At 36.3% G+C, this 11,699-nt stretch overlaps 1 long non-coding RNA gene across 1 annotated transcript; it reads right to left on the bottom strand.

Annotated features, from left to right (window-relative positions):
* Nucleotides 1-1,425: 1,425 nt before the first annotated feature.
* Nucleotides 1,426-11,616, bottom strand: LOC125612745. The gene is made up of 3 exons (XR_007343237.1): nt 11,127-11,616; nt 10,650-10,849; nt 1,426-5,798 (listed from the first exon to the last, which is right to left on the bottom strand). It is a non-coding gene; the product is annotated as an uncharacterized LOC125612745 (long non-coding RNA).
* Between the last annotated feature and the right edge of the window lie 83 nt (nt 11,617-11,699).

Genomic DNA, 11,699 nt, shown 5'->3' with positions numbered 1-11,699 from the left:
GTGTTAAGAAAAAAATGATGCAAATATAACTGCATAATTTTTTATGAATTGAAACTGTGCAACTGCAAAACAAACTGTATAGTAGTATAGTATGTGTTCTTGAAAAGTAATAAGTAAATTGAACTTCTATATTTGATACCATATTTTCATTGTACTGTCAGAAGGATTTAAAAGAATATTATATAATAGTGTTCTTAAATGTGAAAAATTTAAAACTTTTAGTCTTAATACAAATTTTCAGCCTCTGATATTAATCAAGACTCCTTTGTTTATAAGTGACATCGATCCAGATAAACTAAGATCAACTAGTTTATAAAAAAGGAATTTATTGGCCAGTATGACTGAGGAATCTAGAGGTAGTACTAGCTTTCAGGCAAGGGTAGATCCAGAGTCTCAAATGTTTTTATAGCTAGCTAGCTAGTTATCAATCATCTATCATTTCTCTACTTCCCTCTATATTAATCTCAGTTGCTCTTTGTACAAACATGTTTCTCCTTAAGGCTATTGAAGACAGCCAAGAGCTCACAGCATAAGTCTCTCCAATTAGCTCAATCTGCAATGTCTGGGGGGAATAATCTGGTCCAATTTGGATCACAAGTGCACGCCTGAAATGGAAGGATGGAAGCCACACAATCCTAGCAGGATCCTGGCCCAGCGAGGGGTGAAGAGCAGGAGTTTGGAGAAGTTTACCTAGTAAAGAGCCAGAAGAAGAAAGGAAGAAAAGGGTAGGGAGAGACAAAAGCTATAGCCACAAGCATCCCTTATGCTTCATAAAGAAACAATTTTATAGTGCTAGTGGACCTAAGTATAAGCATAGATAACTATATATCAAAAACCCTTAAGGCAAATTCTAGACAAATATACAGATGCATAAAGATCTATGGTATTAGATTTGAAGAAAGCCCTGTTTATAAGTGACAAAATAGCTTTTTCTTAAATTTAATATGGCTTTGTTAAACAAAATTTACTTTATTCATGAAATGATTTGGTATTTATTTATATAGAAATTTACTGAAAAGGGATAGGCAAAGTTTAAAACATTGTATATTTATTATAAGACAACACATAAAACACAAGACCCTATTTTTGTTTCAAAATGTATTTTCTTACCTGTTTACATAGATATATGTTTATTTATAAAGAAAGAAAGTATTTTCCAATATATGCATTAAAATGTTAAGAGCTGGGAAGAGATGGAAGACATGTTTTTTTTTCTTTTTGTCTATTTATATTTTCTTATGTTTCTATTAAATGATATATAAAACAAAACTAAAATTCTATGCAACTCAGTTTTATGCATTCAAACCTAGTTTCAAGTACTAATCCATTCCAAATGAGCATGGTCCTGGGAGGCAGTTAACTTTCAAAATGGTGGCAACAGGTTGATTGCCACTAGTTAAACTAGTTAACATAGACTATGCGACTTGATTTTTAAAATGCTTTGTCCAGGAATCTCAATGGGCCACACCGACTTGCAGGAAATGTTTGGGTACAAAGCATTAGCAATGTTTCTCAACATGCAGATCTTGCACCATCTATATTACATTCCCTTGAGGAGCTTGTTAAAATGCAGATTTCCTGATCTCATTATAGACATTCTGATTTAGAAATTTTGGAAGTAGGTTAAGGAACTGGCATTTTCAATAAGTTCCCAGGGGATTTTTCTGTACACTGAAGTGTGAGAACACTTGTTTCAGAAAGTGTAAAGTTGGATCAGTACGAGAGGGACGTGATCAGGCTGCCAATAGAAACTGCTAGTGTCCCAGTGCCTTTATGTTACAATCATCATTAATAACACAATGCTTTTGTCTTTTGTCTATGGTCACTAATCATAAAAGTATAAGCTTATCATCAAATATTTGAAAATGGAATAATTTACTACATGTGGGGCTCGATACTCTTTTCCCAGTAAAACACCCTCTAAATTGTCAGGCATCAAATTCATGTTATATAATCTATTCTAGGGTCATATCTGTGTTGCTAAAACAACAGACTTGAAAGTATAGATAGTTCTGAAAGAAATAGGAAAGGACAATAAAGAAGCAGGGAGAGAAGGGAAAGAAAAATTCATAAATATTTTGCTAGGTACCAACTAAGTACTAACTGCAAGAACTTTTTATTTTTAATTTTTTTTAGTTTTAGTTGGACACAATACCTTCACTTCATTCATTTGCTTTCTTATGTGGTGCTGAGGATCGAACTCAGTGCCTTGCATGTGCTAGGCGAGCTTTCTACCTCTGTGCCACAACCCCAGCCCTGGCAGGAACTTTTATAATCAGAAAATTCCATCAAGGTTATTCTCTAAATGCTTTAAAACATGATTTTAATATACCATAGTTCAATTCACAAATTACTTTTTAGGAAATCTACTTGAAGTGTTTTCTATTATTCTAAAATATTAGTAGAATAATTATTAAATTAAGAAATGAAAGTAAGGTGAATCCCCCCTTCAACTCTTTACTTAGACAATGAGTGATTAGAAGTATGTAATGGAAAACAGTGAGTAATAAAGAAAATAATAGAAAAGTGTTAATGGAATACAATGAGTCAAGCTGAATTCTGATAAATCTTTATTATAAAGATACTGAATAGTTTCTTATTGGGAAAAGCAAAAATCTTGACTGCCTGCTATTAGTACTTTTAAAGTACTTGAAAATATGGAGAAAGAAACTCAGCAAAACATATAAATTAACTTACCTATTCAGTTATTTCCTTCGTTATTTTCTGTGGTGTCCTGTTATTTAAAAGAAAGCTGTAATACAGGAGAGCCATAGTATACCTGATTTCAGTTCTATAGAATATAACTTAGTTTTGTTTTACATCAGCTTGAGGCATAATTTACAAACAAACAAATTATCCTTATTAGTTGTATTGTTCTATGAATTCTGACAAACATGTACAGACAAACATCATCATCACAATCAAGACATAGAATATTTCCATCACCCTAAAAATTCTCTAGCCCTTTTCAGATATTACCCCATTCTCAGCACCAGCCCTAGACAAACAATGGTCTGATTAATGTTATATTTATCAGAAGTTCATGCATTTTTATGGCTGGTCAGCTTTCCATACAGAGAATGTGTTTTGCTTGTATATGTTTATACCCAATATCTGGGTACCTCAGGCCCAGACCAAATGACACCTAAAAATGACAATCACACAGAAACATCCAGAACAATGTTTTACTACATGTTTTGGCACAGTGGCCCTGTCAAGTTGAAACATAAAATTAACCCTCACAATGACCTAAACTGAATCTGATATCAGTAAGTTTTCTTTATTTCATCCAAGAATTTTTTTGTTGTTGAAAATTTTATGATAGGAATTATACTTTTCAAGTTATTTTAGAAAAAGATGAGTCTTTGAGTCTAATAACAAAATCATCAGAATTGATCAAAATTAGCCATATGAATCCAGAGGCTGGATGTTATTGAACTTTCCAGCATCACAACCCTCTTGTGTTTGGGCAGTCTGCCATTGATGAATTTAGATGTGAGCCATTGTCTCATCTCCCACCAAAAAGATGAGGCACTTTCTCCCTGTTATTCTTGGCAGCTGGATATAACCTAAAAGCTGTTTATTGGATGCTCCTGTTCAATACTTTTACCCTGAAGTAAATGACACAGAGAAGAAAATTTAGAATTTATCTTGACAATTGATGGCTGAAGCTCATTACAGGATCTGGAACTGAGGATGATGGTAGTAACAATGGTAGATGATGTCTACTGTAGAAATGACATCATAACCAGGTTTCTTACATGAAGACGTTCAACAATGGATCTACCCATCTTACATCAGTTGATTCCTGTCAATTTCCCAGGCCTATTCCTCTGGCTTTCCCACCAATTCTTTCCCACCAATTCCCTTCTAATGCATTCATTTTATGCTTATGATAACCACAATTGGCCACCAAGAACACTTTCCAGGCAATAATCTTGCCTAGAAAGTTTTATGGGAAGGTATTTTGATACATTTCATAAAGTAATTATAGCATAAGTAGGGTCATTTTGATGTCAGAAAGTTTGGATTAATCTTGGGACATACTTACTTGTGTACACTCACATCAGTTATCCACAATCCAGACAGATAAGTTTCCCTACTATTATGGGCTGAATTATTCTCCCTCAAAACTCATATATTTAGCCCTAATATCCAATACTATAAAACATGATTGAATTTGGTGATAGGTACTTTAAATAGGAAGTTATATTAAAATGGCATTGGTAAGAGACAATAGACAACACAGAGAAATGACCATGTGAGGACACAGTGAGAAAGGGTCTATCTGCAAGCCTAAGAGAGACCTCAGAAGAAACTAACCTTATCAACACTTTAATCTTGGACTTTAAGCCAATAAATTTCTGTTATTTAAGTTTCTCAAACCATGGTATTTTGTTGTGGCAACACTAGAAAACTAATGCACTTGCCTAATAGTTTTGTAAAAGGAGATATTTATATGTGAACAAATACAGGTAAAAATAGAGAGGTAAGCTTTAAGTTAAAGATGACAGAGGATAAATGTAGAGTTACGTCAGAGGAGTTAGGAAAATGATACATAAATTTAGATATTATTTATATCATATTTTTAAGCAACTGGGTGAATTGATTAAGGAGAAATGAAAATGAGTTTGACTAATTAAGCTACTATTATGAATAAAAAGGTCTTTACACAGGATAAAAGCAAACTATAAAGCAACTAATAGGGGAGTAAACAAGACTCAATGTCCTGTCTTTTTTTAACGTTTTGTCTGGAAAAAAGTTTTCTAATCTACCAACAAATGTAAACACATTTGTTGTTTATTATTATTATTATAGCAATTGGATATACAACTAATGTCAAACTATTCCCACAAAGCAAGGTGGCCAATCCCAATGACCCCAGGTCATTATACCAAACATCCAGTGAAAAAGAATTGCTACCCAGCACAAATCAGGCCAGAGTTCGTTGTGAAAAGGTCAATGCCCTAGAAAATGTGAAAACTTTACTTCAGAAAACAAGAGTTAGTAGCACTAAAAAAAAATGCAGTCTCTTTGGTTGTACAAACCCAGATGGAAGTTATTATTATCTTAAGGAGGATACAGTAATCTCTTGGCACACAGTAGTGAAAAATTTGGATAAGGAAAACAAGTTCAATTTAAAAAGAGAAAAAGAAGGCAATAGCAAAAGATCACTTAGCACAATCTAACCTCCACTACTGCGGAGTAATAGCTATCCTGAACTATTAGCATTTCCTGTCCATGTTCATATGAAAAAGATGAATTACCAACCATTTATGATTGTGTTCAAGTCCTTTCAATTAATACTTCAACATTTGCACATTAACATAAGAACAACAGATTACAGCATTTAAATTTGTTAACTACAAATTCAATAGTTTACCAATTAAACCTTTCCAAAGTGTATGTGTCATTTCCAAGGAATGTTCTCATTTTTCCATCTATAGTCTGAAATAAGAATCTAGGATTCACACAAAATTGAATATCAATTATCTGTGGGGTCATGTTATAGAGGAAAATTTCTCCTTGCTAATAGGGCTTTGATGTTATATACTGTAATGAACTTTGAAGCATTTAAAATTTCATCCTTCTTGCAAGTTAATAAGTTAAACTGCTGTAGATTCATGGTTGCTGGCAGAAGTCACTAGAATCCTGGGTCAGAGACCAAGTGCTTTATTACTTACAGCATAACAAACAGCATAAGCATCTGCATATTTTCATCAGTTTCTTTTGTCCTCATATCCCATGGATTCAGATGATGCTTGCATGATTGGTGGGTTGCATTGTGAAAAAGAAACCTAGAACCAAGGACAAAAACTTGTAGAGTAAGCAGCAAACAAGTCAGTCTCCGTTACCCCAATAGTGAGTGGTTACACAATAGCGTGTGGCATGGGCACCTTGACCTACTTAGTTGTCTATGTGTTTAGCTAAAGATGCTGCTCAGTCTCAGGAGATAGATAAGGCTTGCAATCTGGCATTTGTAGCAAGAACGTGCAGGAACTCTCAAGGCCAAGATAGATCTGACTCTTGTAACAATCCACTCCTAAATGTTCTTGGCAGAACTTAAATGTTCACTTGAATATGTGACTCCATTTAACCATTCTGATGAATCTAACAGAGGCTTTATTCCATCTGTCTTATATAGCATTTGGTTACTGCACTGTCAAAAACATCTAAGCAGCAGGATAAGGCTAATCTGTAATGTTGACCTCAATGATGACCTTCAAACTTCTAAAATCCAATAAACCATCACATTGTACTTAAGAAAGCTGGAGGCTTCCTCTTTATGGCTCTTATTTATCCTTTCTATTTACAGCTGGATGTATTAGAGATCCTTAGGAATCTGCCTTCTAGTTCCATTTTATCAACTAAGATAAATTGGTCATTGAGTTAAGGCAGATCTGACTGTATTCTAAAGTTCAAGGGATGTCTCTGATCACTTAAGCTATGCTAAACTCAGGGACAAATTCTTTTTTTTTTTTTTTAATGTGGTGCTAGGGTTCAAACCCAGTACTTAAACATGCTAGGCAAGCACTCTACCACTGAGCCACAACCCTAGCCCAAATTCTTATCACCTTTTCTACCTAACTGACTCCCATCATTAGGACTAATCACCAAGTGAACATACATGAGTTAGATATTCCTTTGGATAGTTTCTCCAAGTAACTGAAGTGGCCCTCCATCTTAGTCAGTTTTTTCATTGCTTTGACTAAAGGATCTTACCAGAAGAAGAGTTTATTTGAGGGAGGTTTTAGTCCATAGAAGGCTGGTTCCATTCCTCAGGGCTCAAGGTGAGGCTGAACATTATGGTAGAAGCGGGTGGCAGAGGATAGCAGCTCGCATCATGGTGACCAGGAGGCAGAGAGAGAGACTCTACTTTCCAGATACAAATATGTGTGTGTGTGTATGTGTGTGTGTGTATAGATAGATAGATAGATTTATAGATTTATATACATACCAAAGCCACACCCTAATTCCAAACTCCTCCAGCCATACCCTACCACTTCAGTTACCACTCTCAAGTGATTAACTCACTGATTGGGTTAAGACTCTCACAACCCAATCATTTCTCCTGACTCCTCTTGCATTGTTTCACATGTGGGCTTGTGGAAGACACATCACATCCAAACCATAACACTCTCTTTCAGAAGCTCTCCACAGTTGTGTGAGGGCTATGTGATCTACTCCAGCTCCCATATACACTTGACAATCTCTTATGACCACACCAAAGGTTCAATCACTATGATATTGGAAGTAGAAAAACCAATGTCTCGCTTCCACATATAGTCCTAGATGCAAATAGGGTATCCCTAGAAAGAAAATGCTGGTTAAGATTTGGGGGTCCCTAATTGGATCAACATGAGCAAGTCTGAGGGAACAAGGCTGACACTGTCTACGTGGTGAGGAAAGTTAAAACAATCAGGACAGCCTCTAAAGCTATTTCCTGGTATTTGCCTCAACCCCCTCCCTAATTTCTCATTAACAGGCAATACTGTAGAGGAGGACCATTTATTTTCTAACTGACTATACAATCTGGTCAATGTGTTTACTACTAGTTCATACAGCCCTTCCTCAAATTCTGTTAGTTGGCTAACAAAGCCTTCATCTTTCCTTTTCCAAATAGCCATGTCTCTGCCTATCTCCATAACCAAAAACTTCCAAGAAACAAAGAGTTTGAAAGTAGTTCCAACCACAATGTCATCATTCAAGTATTAGACACAGATACCTTCGTTAAATACAACAGATAATTTATTACTCAGAGCAATAGTAGTGACTAGTAGTATCAGTTAATATTTTTTTCCACCACTGCCCTATACTCTCATTATTAAATGAAGAGGGCCAGATAATACATATATTTAGGTTGGATTCTACTATAGGAAAGGACCCCTAAATTTAGAGAACCTGACTCTTCAGTAATGAATACTAAGCATACCTGCTCTTTTTTCCAAGGAAAGTAATTTTCTCTAGCTTCTAAAGTTGTTCAATGTACAGTCATCCATGAAAAAAAGGTTTAGAACAAAAGGCAGTCAGTACTTTCAACTTCAAGATATTCAGAAATCTATGAAGAATTATCTTCCAACAAATACCTATAGTTTATTAGTAGAAATGGCCAGAAACCCCTGATATTTATGAATTAACATCTACTTCATAGTTCACATGAATTAGGATTGTTTTCAGCTGCATATAAAAACCTGTACAGTGGTTTAACTGAATTTTTGTTTGTTTGTTTCTTCTTCTTTTTTCTCTCATATAACCAGAAGTCCAGAGATAAGAGATCCAGGTCTGTTACAACTAAAAATGAGAAATGAGGTCATCAAGGACCCAGGTCTCTTTCATCATTTTCCACTGTCCTCATCTTTACACTTTATATCTTATGGCCACAACATAAGTACTCTAATTCCATCTGTATCGTTCTGGTAGTAAGTAGAGAGGAATGATGATCAGATTTGAAAGGAGTTAAAAAATATTGAGATAGGAAAGAAGAATTAAAATACATACATAAGATGTTAAGGAGACACAAGTTGATATTTTCAACAGTGTGGGTGTAGAAATTTTGTAGAAAATTTGGGCAAATAGGTAGGAAGATCAGAGTGAGAATGTGTATTGAAGGTCATAGGCAAAGCATTAATCAATCAGCTAACAGGAATGTCTTAAAAGGTGTAATGTAACTGAGTAAGTTAGCAGATAAACTATGGTTCAAAAATACATTTTTAATATCATAAGTAATTTGGAATCTTACAAAAAAGCATAGTTCAGGGCTGGGGTTGTAGCTCAGCGGTAGTGCGCTCGCCTCGCACGTGTGAGACCCTGGGTTCAATCCTCAGCACCACAAAAAAAAAAAAAAAAAAAGCATAATTCAAATAACACTATAACCTATAACCTTTCATTGTTGTAGTGTTCTTATTCAGATTTTTGAGTTATAATTTGTAGTACTGCATAAAAATAGGCACCATGCTTACATGGAAGTCAGAATTCAACTTGAGGCCAGTTTCGTTTGTCGTTACCATAGTGCGTGCGTCACTATACTTTTCTACCTTTTCCTTAAAATTGCTAAATAGAATTTCATACCAAGAATATAAATTTTCTTAGAGCACAAATAAACTTAATGAATAATTATTTTTTACCAGCTAAAAATTAAACTTCTGTTGTGGTTGTCAGCAGGGTGTAATTTTTAGCATAAGATGAAGCAATCAGTTTCTAAAGAGCACTGTTTCTAAATAGTCTTATTAATATACCATTTTATTGAATAATTTCAAAGTAAACAGCTTCAAAATTAAAAAGAACACATTACTATGAACAGATTAGGAATGATATAAAATATTTTAAGGAAAGGACAATCTTCAACTATGTATCCTAAGAATTATCTCTGCTTTCAGCCTGTTTTCTTTTGCATATGGTCTAAAAATCATTATTTAAAAAGGGCTGATAGAGATGAGTTTGAATATGGTAAATGATGTTTGCAGTTTGTGGGTGGATTTTAATAGCCGAATATACTTTTAATTCTGACAACCTAAGGTCCATTATAGATGGTTAGGAACATAAATCTTATGGCCAACTCTCCACACTTCTTGTCCAATCCCAGTTTCTAAGGTTAAAATAATGTACTTCCACTCATCTAAAATGCCTAAATAATAAATAATATAGCAAGTTCCTCAACCAACCAAAAGATTTGTTATTAGGTGCTATGATGCAAACAATAATAATATCTATTATTACTATTATTAAAAGCAATCAAAACCATTTCTTATATTCATATACTTGTTTAAAAAACACTCCGTAATGATTTTAATGAGTTTTCTAATATTCATGTGAGAAATTACTCTCCATTTTACAGATAAAGCAATTCAGAAACAAAGTGTGACTTGCTGGAAGTTACAGGCACTAAGAAACAATTATATATGACAGACTTAGCTCCTGCTTTTATGAAACACTGTTGTAGTGGGTCATTCAGTCAAGTTGTGGACAACTGTATAATTCTAAGTGCTGAGCTGCTAAAGCATAATGCTTTACTTCCATGGAAGGGTACAGAGAACAGCCTCACTGGGAGGAAAGAAGGGAGGTCTCCTGAAGGAAATAAGTTTTCTTTCAGACTTTACTTTGTCAGCTCTGAGGGAAAAAAAAAAATGAGTTTTAACTAAATTAACTTATTCTATTCTCTGAATCTTCCAGGTTGACTTTGGAATTGGTAAGAAAAAAAACTTAGGAAGTCAATACCATGTAATTAACTTTTACCTCTAAGCCAATGTTTCTTTCTGTGGTCCCTGTACCAAATGCAACAGTCACCCAGGGTCTCATTAAAGCTACAAACTTCGGGGAAGAAGGATGCAGCAAGAGCCACCTTGGACTGACTTATTCTAAATCTCTTGGGTTAAAGTCTATAAAAATTGCAGCCTTAAGTATGAACATTTGGGGATTCAGAAATCGAAGAAAAAAATAAGTTTTTTTTTTTTTTTTTCCTACTAGTGGCTCCAAATGGTTCTTGCTTCAAAAAGGCCTCTTTTGCAGGGTGAGGGGATGGAGAGTGGGAGAATGTGCAGGTAGGAAGAACTGTTTAGTGATAGGATAAGAGTGTAGCATCTCAGATTGTCAGCCTCCACTTCTCACCTTAAGGTGACTGGCTTAGGGGTGGAGCTTGATAAATGACTTACTGAACACCAGGACACAGGTATTTGTAACTTCCAGGAGTTTTCAAAGTTCTTTCTCTTAGATTTCTATATTCCAGCGTCAATCTAGCAGCAGAAGCAGTTACGGGGAGTAGCTAAGGTGTGTGGAGTTGGAAGAATGAGTTCAAACTTCCCAGACCACTATTTAGCATTTAAAAGGACCAAGTTCTTCCAAGGGTCCCCACCTACAAAGAAGGAATAGAAATAGCACATTACAGCATTGTTGGGTGCCTTAAATATGTATTTATTATAAATGGATATATCAATGAAACATTATAAATGCAAATGCTTAGAACCAAGCCTAATGCAAGAGTTCCATAAATGCTTATTCAAACCCAGGCAGTTCACTATTCCCTTAATATCTGTAATAAGTCAGTAACTCGGAGCAATTATCAGCAAAAAAGAAAAAATAAATGAGAAAAGTAGGCAACCAGGTATTATGGCCATGGGCTACACCCCCACCGTTGGAGCGGGACGGTTCCGAAGCCCAAAAGCAGCTTGAGGATGGTTTCCCACTGCCCGGCCGGCGGCACGTGGCTGGTTCCGGCGGGAGCTTCGCGACAGTGGGGGAGGGGAGCAGCGTGGGACGACACGGAGGGAGTCTAGACGGCCAAGGCTACAGTTGAGGAAGAGACACCGACTGCGCAAGCTCAGCATAGGCGCATCCACTGTGCAAAGATCCGAGGGGGGAACGTCAACCCCGCTCCACGCTCCCTTTATCTACCAGCGGAGCGAAAGCTTACCACTTTTCTCGTAAAAAGACAATGTACCGTGCTGCCCTCCCCAGGTTGTTCATTGTTCAAAGAACTTTTGTCCCAGATCCGAAGCGGCCTCTTTCTCCAGCCATACTCCATCCTCCCCCGTCGAAGCCACAGTGGATGCATCCCGCCTCCCCTCGGCCTCCAGAGGTGGTTTGGCGGCCCCCTCCCCCTCCCCAGTGTCGCGAGTTGGCGCTGCTGCCACCCCCTCTCCGCTCTCTCGGCCCCTAGGCCGGGCGGTACCTAACCCTCCCGGCGCCCCTCCTCTCCTCCCTCC

Source organism: Marmota marmota, unplaced genomic scaffold, assembly GCF_001458135.2.
Source record: "Marmota marmota marmota unplaced genomic scaffold, marMar, whole genome shotgun sequence".
Lineage (NCBI taxonomy): Eukaryota > Metazoa > Chordata > Mammalia > Rodentia > Sciuridae > Marmota > Marmota marmota.
This window is presented reverse-complemented; position numbering and strand designations above follow the sequence as displayed.